The sequence below is a fragment of the Felis catus genome, chromosome E2, assembly GCF_018350175.1.
Source record: "Felis catus isolate Fca126 chromosome E2, F.catus_Fca126_mat1.0, whole genome shotgun sequence".
Lineage (NCBI taxonomy): Eukaryota > Metazoa > Chordata > Mammalia > Carnivora > Felidae > Felis > Felis catus.
The window spans coordinates 37,128,468-37,143,262 of NC_058382.1; the positions used below are offsets into that span (position 1 = coordinate 37,128,468).

Sequence of the window (14,795 nt, forward strand, 5' to 3'; positions counted from 1 at the left end):
CCTGGCTTTCAGAATTAGGTGTTTTGGGGGCTCCTCCCTGAGGGGAAGGCCCCACTTCCCCACATTGTATGTGGCTGTGGACTTCAGGTGGGGCTGGGGGGCTGGTGATTGGTGCACCTCAAGACTCTCCTTCCTGCTTCCTTGTGGTCCTTCTTTCACTGGATATGCACGAGTTGCTCAGCTGAGATGTTAGGGTTTTTTTCAGAGGGAGTTGTTCCATATGTGCACGCAGATTCGATTTGTCTGTGGGACGAGGTGAGCTCAGGATCTTTCTACCTCCCCATGTTGAACCCAGGAACGTTTTGGAGTCTGGAAGCCCCAGAGCAGCGTGTCAGCATGGTTGGGTGAGGGCCTTACACTTTTTAAACATGCATTAACTATTCTTTTATATACGGGCCGTGATATGGAGAACAAAGACAAAAAAATTAAATTTCCTTATAACTTAGAGCTCATGGACCTCCCTCAAGCTACTCATCTTCCGTAATGTTAATAAGTTGTTAGAGGCCAAGGCAATTTTAGTTTGATATTAGCCTACCTTCCAGCTCCGGTTAACTTTAACATATGAAAATGCCTTTGGAAACTTCCTTTATCTCTACTCCTACCGCTGTTCTCCAAGATAGACCTTAGCAGTCAATATCCAAGCATATGGTGCACTGATATACATGTGAAGGGTCTCATGACTAAGGTTTTACTAGACAGTAAATGACCTTACTCTGACAGCAGCTAACCCCTCAAAGTCCTGGAAACCTTGCTTCCAAATTCCTTAGAAGCTTAGGCTTTCCCTAACCGCCTCCCAACTTGTAAGTGTAAAATCAACCATTCCTCCCAACCCCACTGCAACTCTTTCTGCCCGTGGGTTCTGTCTCCATACTTGAATAAAACCACCTTCTTTGCGCTAAAGACTCCTCAAGAACTCTTTGTTGACCTTTCACTTCCAGACCCCAAAATTTCACATCACGTGGTTCATGGATCATACACTGAGAAACAACCACTTGTGATGCTACCATGAGGAATATCACCCTTTTCATCCCTCCTCCCACTTAATAGCAGTCATGGAAAACAGCAAAATAGGACTATCAGTGTGATGTTTTAGTTCTAGTTCTACAGAACTTTCGTTGAAAGTTTGTTATTTTTCCATCTCATCACAATTGACACCTGTTCTCCATCAGCATAACAATCAATGTCCCATTAAAAACATCCAGGCATTACTTGAAAAAGTAAAAGTGTTTTTCATTGGTGTTTCACTTCAAGATATATCTTCTTGTGGGTTTTGGCGTGTTTTAATTCTCCAACAATGAGCCGTGTAAGGGTCTAGAGGCGGAGGGCTTCTCCCCTCTTGGCACTGGGTTGATAGAAAACACACATAGCAAATGAAGAGTTAACAAACAAAAACCAGTTATGTTCAAAATACAGCATCCATATGTTTGTATATATTTGTAAATGCATAGGGACATCTTTTTCCCCCTGCAAAACATACCCTGAACTTTCCTGGGCTATCCTCAGGGAAGGGAACTGGACTTTGGGAATAGTCATCTGGCCTTTTATTATTTTAATTTTCTGTTAGTGTCATATTTCAAAATTTCATTTAAGTTGTTTTCATTTTGTTTTAGAATTGTCAAATTTTTCAAACACTTTGAATACAGATTTTTAAAGTTGGCCATAATACATTGAAAAATGTTTTATCCTTATGTATATACTAATAACAATGGAAGATTGTGCAGGTGGTAACACTGTAAGTAGGATTGAAAATCACTAGATTTTCGGTAGAAAAAAATTACATCGTACTGGGTGGCAAAGTATATTAACAGAGCAACCTGATAGCAGTCAATTGATAAGAATTGCAAACTTGAAAAATACTGTGATCACTTGTAAGATCAGGCATAAATAATACTAGGAAGAATTCTGAAACATGGGAAAAACCAAGTTGTAGGACACAGCAGGGCTGCACAGCACTTTAGGACACATTAAAAAGATGAAAGATGGGACGCCTGGAAGACTCAGTTAAGCTTCTGATTCTTAATCTTGACTCAGGTCATGATCAGTTTTTGGGTTTGAACCCTGTGTTGGGCTCCGTGCTGACAGTGTGGAGCCTGCTGGGGATTCTCTGTCTCCCTCTCTCTCTGCCATGTTCATTCTTGTGCTCTCTCTCTCTTTCAAAAGTAAACAAACAAACAAACAAACAAACAAAAAACCCCAAAAGATCAAGAAGAAAGACCAGACCAGCACAACTTATTCTAAGATCTGGATGCTGTTTGCTGAACGACACTGGCTCGTGGTTCTTAATTTCTTATTGAGAAAGAACTAGACAATCATTTTGGAGTCTGCTATACACCCCCATGTAGTCTATTATTGATATTTACAGTTAGGTTAGCAGAGTAAAACACTCCTGGCTCTCATTATACATTTGAGCAAATTGGATCTCAGTAAATTTTTTCAGTTATATACAGAAGCAGTTACTTTGTAATAAAACCTGTCCTAAATTCTGGTTGATAGGGTTCAATAAGCATTTATTGGTCACCTAATAGGAGTTGAGTATAGAGCATCTATTCAATAAAATCATAAAAATCCCTGCTGTCAAAGAGGTTACATTATAAGTGAGGGCAGGTCAGTTCAGCAGGGAAGGCAGTTCTTTTTGAGGTGTTTTTTACCTAGCGATGAGTACTAGGAATTCAATGAAACAGAGTCCTATGATAGAGTATTTGGGGTGGGAATGATGGTGGGGTCTCTAGATAGGTTGGTGAGAGAAAATATGTGAAATAAGGCCTGAGTGACTCTAACAAAAATCTGGATGATGTTTCAGAATGTAGAGCAAATAAAAAAGCTCTGGACAGAAATGGAGCTATTAACATCAGCTAGGTTAAAGGATTCACCTGAAAAGTAGTTTAGTGGCCAAATAAGTACTCACCCCCTAATCATCTTCTGATATGCTTAACAGGTTCAGTGCTGTTCCTGAGAACTTGCTGTTTTGCTTAATCAAGCACCACTCAATTTCAGATGTTCTACCTAACTCCTTACCCATGCCGAATACATGGACACAAACACAAAGTCTGCTCATAGACTTACTGCACACAACCTCACAATGCTCAGTGGGGTGCTGGTTTGATAATCACACCTGGGAATAATTGATCTGGATGGTTCTGTCTTCATTTTTGAAAACACAGCCTTAGGACTATGCCAAGCAAGGATGAGCTTTCTTCAATTCTGTGTTTCAAGTGTACTTCCCATGTGTTCTGCTCTGGCCTTCTTGGGTCCATCAGTCTCCTCCCTTGCCCTGTTATGTTGGTCGGGAAAATGAGAGTGGGGCTCTCACCTCCTGCATATGTCAAATTTTATGTATGCATATCATAATCATCCTGGCCCTCTTGTTGGCTCAAATCTCTAAATGGATGAGGCTTTGACAAGTTGATGGTACTATTAACAAAAGAAGCAAATGAAGAATTTGCTAGACTCCATAAGCGAATGGACTATTCACACCTTGGATGGTTTTCTGTATTAAACAAGGGGCAAATACAGTCTTAAATTTTGATTTTTTAAAAATATTTTTTAAACCCTTTTAAAATGTTTAAGTGTTTATGTATTTTTGAGACAGTGAGTGAGCATGCACTTGCACAAGCAGGGAAGGGGCAGAGAGAGAGAGAGAGAGAGAGACAGAGAGACAGAGAGACAGAGAGAGAGAGACAGAGAGACAGAGACAGAGAGACAGAGACAGACACAGAGTCTGAAGCAGGCTCCAGGCTCCAAGCTGTCAGCACAGAGCCAGACACGGGGCTCAAACTCAACAACCATGAAATCAAGACCTGAGCCTAAGACAGATGCTCAACTGATAGTCACCCAGGTGCCTCAAATGTTTGTTTGTTTGTTTATGTAGAGTACATGAACGCATGAGGGGGGGAGGGGCAGAGAACGAAGGTGAGAGAATCCCAAGCAGGCTCCACTTTGACAGGCGGCCCCCCATCCCCATGCAGAGCTCGGTCTCACAGATCATGACCTGAGCTGAAATCCAGAATTGAACACTTAACCAACTGAGCCACCCAGGTGCCCCTGACTTTTCATTTTTTCAAATAAATTTCCATGTTATTTGGTGAAGTTTGATATTTAAATAGTCTTTCTTCTGTTTGTGTGTTTGTTTTTAACTGTAATCCTTTTTGAAATGATCCTGGAGACAAGTGTGAGGCTTTTGGATTACTTGTATTTTGGATGTTCTTTAATTGTAAGTTTAAAATTTTGATACCATATTTACTAGGTAATAACCAAGTAACTCAAATCATATTTTTGGCTTAGAAGGCTTGACTTCTTAAAGGATCAAGGTGAGGATTATCAAGGTCGATGATGATTTCATCTGGGAAAGTTCAGTGCTTTCATGCTAGTAGTATATTGACTATTGAGATTAAGTTAACTCTCTTGTTCATTCACTGTCAAAAAAGAAGAGAAAAAAAAACAGCCTTAAAACACTGGAAGTGTAGATATGTGTGTGTTGGTGGAGGGAACATTAAATGATGTTATAGTAAAAGAACAAACTAAAGAAAATTATAAATGTTTGCCTTTCCTTTATCTATAATATAGTTACAGGGTTATTTTGTGATTGCCACCTGTAATACATTTGAAATTTGAAAATGCTCAGCCTTTTGGTACAGGCAATAATATGTCTTTATACTCTACCATTTTATCTTAAAATATATCTAGGAAGAAAATGAAGTACTTTCTTGTACTGAGAAAATAAAGATGATTTTATTCTATTTAAGGATCTCATTGAAGTATTTATTACCTGAAGATAATTTTCTAAGGTATGTCTCATAGTGGTCTGTAAATAAATCCCAGAACCTGTATTTTTGAGAACTTGTATCAACAGTCATTCCAAATTACTTTAATAATATTTATTGTTAGTCTCAATACCTAGATTATACTTGACATTTTTAGAGATTTAAGAAAAATAATCCATATTAAAATCAGACAACAAAATGTTACCTGAATTTTTCTTTTAAGATGGGACAGTCATGGTCAGCATATAAAACTTGATTGTAAGGAGTTTATATTTTAAACCTAGAATAGTTACTGGCAGTCCATAAATAGGATTGATGGAAGGAGGGAAACTAAGTTCCACTGTCTCCCTGGAGAATTTTTATTTTCCAAAATATGCATTAATACAACTTATATGCCTGGTATGATAAGGGTCTATTCAAAGTTTTTGTTAAATTTTACTGGAATGGCCATTTTTTACGATATATGTGGTATCAAAATACAAAGAAATTGAGACTAAAAATGTTTATCTTATTTCTGTGGCTAGTCTTTTTGTTTGTTTTTGTCTATTTTGAAGGAGAAAGAGGGAGTGTGTGAGCAGGGAAAGGGCAGAGTTGGGGAGAGAGAATCCCAAGCCAAGTCACAGGCTGACTGTGAAGTTCGAACTCAGGAATCTTCTGTGAGATGAGGACCTGAGCCAAAATCAAGAGCTGGATGCTTAACCAACTGAGCCATCCAGGTGCCCCTCTGTAGCTTGTCTTAAGAGAGTACTAGTTAACTTGGTTTTATTGTTGAGAAGTACTAAACATGATCTTTGTCGGTTATGGGGCAGGGAGTGCATACACACCAGCCAGTTTTACCCATAAGCAGTTATTTCGGATTCAAAAATTCCCATATAGATCAAGCTCAGTACTAATGTGGAACACATAGCTTCATTTTATTTTATTTTTTAATTTTTTTTAACATTTATTTATTTTTGAGACAGGGCATGAGCAGGGGAGGGTCAGAGAGAGAGAGGGAGACACAGAATCCGAAACAGGCTCCAGGCTCTGAGCTGTCAGCCCAGAGCCCAATGCGGGGCTCGAACTCAAGGACTGTGAGATCATGACCTGAGCCAAAGTCGGACACCCAACCGACTGAGCCACCCAGGCGCCCCATCTTCATTTTAAAAGTTCAGAGAGTCAGCTATGATAAGTTTATCAAAATCCTATCCTTTTTTTCCCTTGGATTTCACAACTGGGTCAGGCGTATCATGAAAACAGAATTTTCATAAAGATTGCAGAAAGTTATAGACAAATGTATAAGCAAATAAAAAATCAAATTGTTTCTGAATCAATAAAAGCAATAACAAGAAAAATTCCAAATATAGATAAAGTTTTGTTTCATGCCTTCAATCAAGTATGCTGTCTGTGCAGTTTAATGAGTCTTTCATTTTATTGAGCTAGCTTACCAATTTATAACAGAAAGAATTTAGATGGGGTCTATAGAACACCATCCATGTGTATGATGGAAAAAAAATCTTCCTTGTACATCAGGAAAGTATGAAATTTCGGGGTAAAGTAAAAGCAGAGCTTTTTCTTCTTTCCTAATTATTCTTTGTCTTTTGTATCAATATGGATTCATGGAGTCCTAATTTATTCAGTGGGTTATAATCTAATACTTACTTAGATGCTCAAATTTTTTCCAGAATGGGGGGCCCATCAGTATGCTCTTGGGTCCTTCTGAGAAGTCTCCATTATTTCTCATTGTGCATCTTTAAATTATAACTTAAATATTACTCTATGACTTCATGTGTCCTAGTCTCATGACCCCTTCCAAATCCCCCCCGACTCCGGCCTTGGTCACATTATTGTCATATATTTAACTTCTAAATATGTTATAAGCCTTACAGTTCACTGTCATTTTTTTTACTGTCATTTTTTATAATAGACATTAAATTCATTTTACAGAGATGAAAGAGGAAAATGTTATGATTACTCACATTTTATAATTTCTGGTGCCCTTAATTAGTGCGGATACACATTTCCTTTTTGTATGATTTTCCTTCTGTATGAAGGACTTCTTTAGCATTTCTTGTAGCTCAGGTTTGCTGGTGAATTCTTTTAGCTTGATATATCTAAGAAAGTATTTAATCTTTATTTTTGAAGGCTTATTTCTTTATGCTATTAGTTATTAGGTTGACTGTTTGCTTTAGTAGAGTTGTTCAGTTCTGACTTGAGTAGTTTCTTATGAGAAATCTTACCATTCTTCATTCTTTTGTGTAAAACGTAAGCTTTTCTCTACTTGAAAGATTTCTCCTTTATTATAGTTTTTTAACAATTGGTTTAAAATGTGCCTTTGCATTGTTTTCTTCATGTTTGCTGTACAGGAAATTTATTGAGTTTGTTGGATCTGTGGGGTTATAGCATTTAATATACTTGGAAAGAATTCAGCCATTATTTCCTCAAATTGATTTTTTACTTTTTGTTTGTATTTAATGTACCTTTTTATCCTTCCCTGATTTGTTTTCCTTTGACTCCAGTTGCACATATGGTAGTCCACTTCTAGTTATCCCACAGCTCACTGATAGGTTCTTTTTTTTCTTCTTTTTGCATTTTTCCTCTCTGTATTTCATTTTGGATAGATTCTGTTGCTGTGTCTTGAAGTTCATAAATCCTTTCTCCTGAAGCATCTATTCTGATATCAGTGAAAACCAATGTGTTTTTCATGGCAAACACTATAGTTTTCACATCTGGAAGTTTAACTTATTTTATATCTTCATGTTGCTAACATATTTAATATTCCCATTTTCTTCCTGAGCGTAAGGAAATATGATAACATTTTTAATGTCCTTTTCTAGGCATTCTATTAAAAGCATACATTGGAAGTATTGCATGTTTAGTTTCAGACTAACATAGTAAAGCCAATATCACAATAAAGTGAGTCAAATGAAATTTTTGGCTTCCTGGTGCATATAAAAGTTAACACTGTAGTCCATTAAGTGTACAATAGCATTATGTCTTCAAAATACCAGTGTACAAATGAATTTAAAAGTTAAAATAGCTAATAAAATTAGAGCTCTAGAATAAACATAAATATAATGTAAATGTAACCATTTCAGCAAGTTGTAATCATGGATCACAAATGAACATAACAAATAGTGAAAAATTTGAAATACTGTGAGAATTGCCAAAATGTGATACAGAGACTTGAGGTGAACAAACACTGTTGGAAAAATGGTGCCAACAGACTCGATGCCAGCTTGCCCTAAAGCTTTATTTTGTAAAATATGTAGGTATTGGTGAAGTACAATAAAAGGTGTTATGCCTGTGTCTGGGTGTTTTTTGGTCTGCTATTGATTTTTTTTTTTCCTTGAAGAATCATACCTTCCTCTTTGCCTAACTAATAGCTTTTAATGGAATGCCGTACACTGTGACTTTTAGCTTTGTTGTTGCTGAATACTTTGGCATATCTGTAAATGATCTTGAGCTTTGTGCTGGAACACAGCTACTTGGAAAGAGATCCTTTTGAGTATGCTTTTAAGCAATATGTTCGGTAGCCTTAGACTAACATTCATCTAATTTTACCCCACTACTGAGTTTTCTTTTTGTTTTTTTAAATCCGTTTTATTTAATTTACATCCAAATTAGTTAGCATATAGTGCAACAATGATTTCAGAAGTAGATTTCTTAGTGCCCCTTACCCATTTAGCCCATCCTCCCTCCTACACTCCCTCCAGTAACCCTCTGTTTGTTCTCCATATTTGAATCTCTTATGTTTTGTCCCCCTCCCTGTTTTTATATTATTTTTGTTTCCCTTCGCTTCTGTATATCAGTTTTGTCTCTTAAAATCCTCATATGAGTGAAATCATATATTTGTCTTTCACTAATTTCCCTTAGCATAATACCCTCCAGTTCCATCCACATAGCTGCAAATGGCAAGATTTCATTCTTTTTCATTGCTGAGTAATACTCCATTGTGTGTGTGTGTATGTATGTATGTGTGTATATATATATATATATACACACATACATACACACACACACACACACACCACATCTTCGTTATCCATCCATCCATCGATGGACATTTGGACTCTTTCCATACTTGGGCTATTGTTTATAGTGCTGCTAAAAATATTGGGGTACATGTGTTCTTTAGAAACAGCCCACCTGTATCCTTTGGGTAAATGCCTAGTAGTGCAATTGCTGGGTTGTGGGGTAGTTCTATTTTTAGTTTTTTGAGGAACCTCCATATTGCTTTCCAGAGTGGCTGCACCAGTTTGCATTCCCACCAACAACACAGAAGAGATTGTCTTTCTCCGCCACCAGTTTGCATTCCCACCAGCAACACAAAAGAGATTGTCTTTCTCCACCACCAGTTTGCATTCCCACCAGCAACACAAAAGAGATTGTCTTTCTCCACATTCTCACCAACATCTGTTGTTGCCTGAGTTGTTAATGCCACTACTGAGTTTTCTATGTACTCTATCTGATGTCATGTGCATTATGAGGTTTTTCCTTTGTGGTTGGGTGAGTCTTTTCCTGCCCTCAAGTAGTCTTGGTCATAGATGTGTTTGTCAGTGATGAGACCAAGATTTGAGAAAATGCTCCAAGGTCTCCATTGCTTTCTTTCTGTGTAAGATCACTTGTCTCCAGTGCTTTGACCCACAAACTTTTCCCATCTTGGCCTCCCTCTCTCAATTACCTTCTATTGACCCCATTGGTGAGGAAGATATTTTCACCCTAGACTTGTTAGGATAACCAAGCCTATGTTACCCAACACAGGATGGAGGAGATTGACCATAATCACATCTATCATTAGTCACATAGATGCAGTCTGAGGGAGGAGGACACATCATGCTACACGTGACCTCACAGAGGTGGTTCTTGGGAACAGTCAATAAGTGGAGTCTATGGGAGTCAGGTTTTGTGGTGTTGAGAGGGTGTGGTGACCCACAGTTCCTATGAGAGAATGTCATTGGTTTATTGGATAATTCCATGTGTTGTCAGGAAACTGGAATCCACTGTAAGCCTGAAGTAGTCCCCTTGATAAGGAAGGTTGTTTGGGTAGGGAACCTCATCTGTGGGAGCAGAATTGGGGGGTGAACTTGTGGTTATACCACTTGAGGCCCTCTTGGTTTCACTTGGTAGAAAGGTAGCACATAATACTGGATCTCAATTTTAGGCCTTAAACCACACACCTGACTCTCGTCTCCCTCCTGTCAGCTAGTGGCATTGCTTGGCTCTGACTGGGTCCTTCTTGTCAGTATTGCTATCTGAAATCCCTCATTAGGCCATAACCTGGGGACAGTCCTAGAGTTCATGTCTCTCAGGCATCACTGTTCTGTGCCACCATATGTGCATGGTTAGAAAAATACTATTTCATTGACCTCGTTCATTATTTTTAATGATAAATCTGCCACCTGTTACTCCATCTTGACTTTAGCTTACATTTTAGAGAACTGGGGCATGATACACATGATACATTGAAATTTAATGGGAAGTTTATCATTACTAAGCAAATGTTAAATACATGATCGTCAAGAGGAGGACTTCAACACTATTACTTTTAAAATGTTTCCTATCCCTCCAGAATTCTATAAAACAATGACTGTAGTATGATTAGGGGGGCATAAAAGGTAAGAAAAATCTAGTGAATATTTGACAAAAGGAGAGAAGGAAAGAGTAAATGACATACCAGTACAGTGTTCTTACAATTAGTATTCTCCTTTTATTCCTAGGCTTGAACCTGAAGGCTCACAATTTTGAAAATGAAGAGACATGTAGGAAGTTAATTTTGAATAAGTATTAAACTCTTTGAACACAATGCTCCTATGTAAAAAGTAAATAAAATAATAACAATATGGGAATAATATGGACATCACTGATTTGTTGCAAAGACGTGGTGTAAGACCTACACAAGGACTTGATACAGGGTTTGGCACACAAAAGGTGCTCAATAAATATCATTTCCACTTAAGCTATTTTGATTACTTGTGAAGGAGTTTGATGTCTCTGAGTTTCCCTATCTGCTTTTGTACAGACTAAAATTATTTTACCAACTAGTGGGTTTTGATTTTGTTTTTGCCATTTTCCTTTTGCTTTTCCTCGCTCTGGGAGGCTATAAACCATGCTGTGTCCATAAGTAAATAAAAAAGTCCTCAGCTTCCCCAACAAAGAATATTTTTTGGCAAACACACTGCACTTACACAAAGTGTCAGAATTTCAAAGCCTCCCCAAGGAGTCCAGCAAACATATCTAAGGAAAGGTAACAGTGATTATGAGTCCTTTTCAAGGCAGCAAGACCATTCTTCAGAAGGAAAGTCAGGCTGTGTGAAGAGTCACATGTTTATCCTACAAGACTTTTAGCAGCAGCAGAAAACACATGTAGGCAAAGAATAAGTTACTGTTAGCTTAAAAAGGGGAGTTCACTTGAAAGTTGTGAGTTATTTCTAAAAGTTTGCTATATCATAAGTATATGGGAAAAATGCAACCCTTTTGATTGTGTTCAATCCATATGATAGTTGATGGTGTTAACAAGTATGTATTGAGCAAATTAAATCATTTTCAATGTATTGTTTGGACATAGAGATGCTGTGAACTTACCTTTATAGAGGATGTGCCAGCATGAACGTTTCAACTTCTCAATTACTAATTCTGTAACCTTGAGCCAATTATAAAAGATCTTTGCACCTCACTTTCTATCTTTGTTAATAATAGACATTTCATGGAATTTTTCTGAGTGTTGAGTAAACCAACGCAAACAAAAGATGAGTCATGGTCCAAAATTCCTAAGAGGTCCCCAGTGAAGGATTGCTCTATTGATGCTACTACCACTGCTAGTAAATCATGAACTATTATTACATTTATCATTAAATGTTTTTTAAACAATGGACATTTTTAGATTCTTCCAATGCTTGCCAAAAGCAGAGCTCCTAAAATCACAAGGAAACAGAAATGAAATATAGGCACTGTGATGACTGTGATGGAAACTCAAAAATGGAATCTATCATGTAAGAAACCATGACATTTAAAATATAAACTATTATTGCTCATATAAAAAGAAAAAATAGGGAAAATAAAAAGCATTCTACCATGATAACAACTTTTGGCCTTGTGTATTAATTCATTCAACAAATACTTATTAAACACACATAATATTTAAGCCGTTATTCTAGGCATTGTGGATAAAGAAGTTAAAAACACAAATTTGAGCTGTCATGGAGATGACAATTTAAGAGGCGATAGAGAATAAGTACATTATGTCCTTGCCTATCTTACTCCTCAGAGGGAAATATGTATGAAGAGGAATAAGGAGTTTGTGTATCAGTAGAATGGATTGCAATTTTAAATGAGATGGTAAGAGACAAGCTCAGTGAGAAAGGATGAACAGAGACTTGAAGAAGGTATAATTGTGACCTTAATGGATAGCTGAGAAGAGAGTATTTGGGCAGAAGCAAGCAATGCGTAGCTCTGGGGTAGGATCATGCCTCTATTGTTTGTAGAACATAGAAGATAGGAATGTAGTTACGTGAGCAGGGGTCAGTCCTATTATTTGAGGCTAGAGAGTTAATAAAAGATAGTATACAGAGAACAGGTGGTCTTATAGATTATTCTCAGGGCATTAGTTTTTTCTTTCAAAGAGATGCAGAATCATTATGAGTCTCTGCTGAGTACATAATAAAAAGAAATAGGGTAGGTAAGTTAAAAAGTTAGGAGTGATTGGATTCTTGGTATGTTTTCTTGTGATTAAATATGGAGTATAAGAGGAGGAGGAAAGTCATAGATAACTGTTGCTTGAACAACTGGTGGGATGGAATTTCCAAGTAGAGAAGAAAAGGCAAGTGGAAGTCGTAAAATATAAGATCCAGAGCTTGGTTTCAGGAGTATTAAATTTTAGGTGATAATTAGATATTCAAACCTTGATGTTGTGGAAATATTTGCATCCAAGCTGAGAGTCCAGCATCTGCAGGCTGGAGATGTAAATTGAGAGTCATCAGGATATAGAATTATTTTCCATTTTTTTTCACTCCTTGTCTGTAGACATTTAGAATTGATATATCCTATTTTCCAGCATTACATTAATTTTTTTCTTAATATTGCATTATAGCAACATTTAGTATTAATGTTGAAAGCAATGGAAGGTATGTGGCAGATTTGGGTATTAGTGGTCTGTTTTACCAGGTGTCATTCTGACAGCTTTGAGATTGGACATGCTGTTTTACCTTTGTGGTCTTCAGTTTCTCACTTGCAAATAAGAGACAGTACTATCTATTTTATATGATTTTTGTGTGCATGGTCACATTTTATACCATTTTTCACAATTTTAGTTTTTAATTATTAAGTGATAGAGGGTGTGCAGTGTATTCAGTGCTTCGTATTTCATCACCTAGTTTAATCCTCACTAAAAATACAGAGGTAGATGGAATTATATGAGTAGGAATATGGAGTCTCAAGAAGACTGAATAATGTACTCATGTTAGCATATTTAACAAATAGCAGAGTCAAACATACTGTAATTGTTTGTATTTTGCTTTTGCTTTTGTTGTTTCTATATGCATTTTATGATCAGAATCTAAAGTCTGAGGAGTAGAATAAGGAAACAATTCCTTACTGTTTTCATTATTAGGCATGTGAGAACGTTGGCTCTCAGCATTAGAAGAGTGTCTAGTTATCTGTGAAGGTCAAACAAAGTTTCACTTGAATGAATAATGTATGTATAATAGTTCTGGTAGTAAAATACTTTGAAATGCAGTAACTTTAGTTAAGCTAGCTAGCTACCTAGGTATTTATGAAAATGTATCCAAAGGTGAATTTCAGTTGCTCAGTCTGTGGGAAGGTACAATATAACCAACATGTTACTCAGTGAATTGCTTTAAGACCAATGCAAAGTGGATCTGTGGAGCCTCTCTCATTCATCGAAATTGTCCACCTCGTTGGTGTATGAAATATTCTCGAGTACTCTTTACTATCCCCTTTTAGTGCCTTCCATTGAAAAGAATCTATCCCAGACATCTAAATGCAATCTCCTGTTTATGTGCTAGATGAAACCAGCCTAATAACTGCCAAATACAGTTGAAAAGGTATGGATGGTGAAGTCTTTCAATTATCTCTGTTATAATCGAGCCCAGCTTCAGTAACTCGTGATTCTGTACATAAATAGTGTCATTTTATAGTTTGCTTTCTTCTCAAATGATGATTTATCACATATGTTTTCCTTCCTTTACTTACATAATAGATTTTTTCTTCAATCATATATGTCATAACCTTTATTATTATATTTGATATATAAATGCTGAAAAATCTGTGCCACAGCAGTCAAGTGTGTGGAGGAACACAAGTGTCGGACTTGAATTGTGTGTTTGATGTCCCATTCAGATGAATCTGATTTATGTGGGTAAGTTCTCAGGGAATTAAGTGTTCTCATCTGTAAATTGGCAAAAAGACACTCCCCTTAAAGGGTTTATAGCATAAACAAATCCTGTGCTTGGCAAGATATAAATATATCTATGACAACAACTTTAAGCCCAATATTAATAGAGTACATATAGACTAAGTAGGTGCTGAATGTTTACATGAACTAGGTAAAATAATCTTTACAATGGCCCTTAAAGGCAAGCATTATAATTACATTCCTTTTACTGATAGTAAAATAAGAAATTGCGGTATAGAGAGGTTAAATATCCTTCTCAAAGAGGCATAGCTGACATTTTCCTCCCTGCTTTAAGAACAAGATTAGCTGGAGCAATTGTATCCAATAAAACTTTCTGCATGCATAAAATATTGTATATCTGCCCTGTTCTGAATGGACGGACAACTAGCCTCATGTGGCTATTAAGCATTTGAAATGTGATGAGAGGGATGAACAGAATTTTTAGTTTTATTTAATTTTAATTACAGTTTAAATTAAGTAGCCATATGTAGCAAGTGGCCACATATTGTACAGTGACTCTGGAGTAAAATCCTGTTAAACTGTGAGACCCTCCAGGGCTTGTACTGTGTCTCATTTGGCATTGTGTCAGGGGCTAGTACTGACGTGGAGCACAAAGATGTATAGTGAATGTTAGCTGCGATAAA

General features: G+C 36.9%; 1 long non-coding RNA gene across 1 annotated transcript in view; it reads left to right on the forward strand.

Annotated features, from left to right (window-relative positions):
* LOC123382235 overlaps window positions 1-14,795 on the forward strand; it is a 634,835-nt gene that overhangs the window by 725 nt on the left and 619,315 nt on the right. The window lies entirely within an intron of this gene.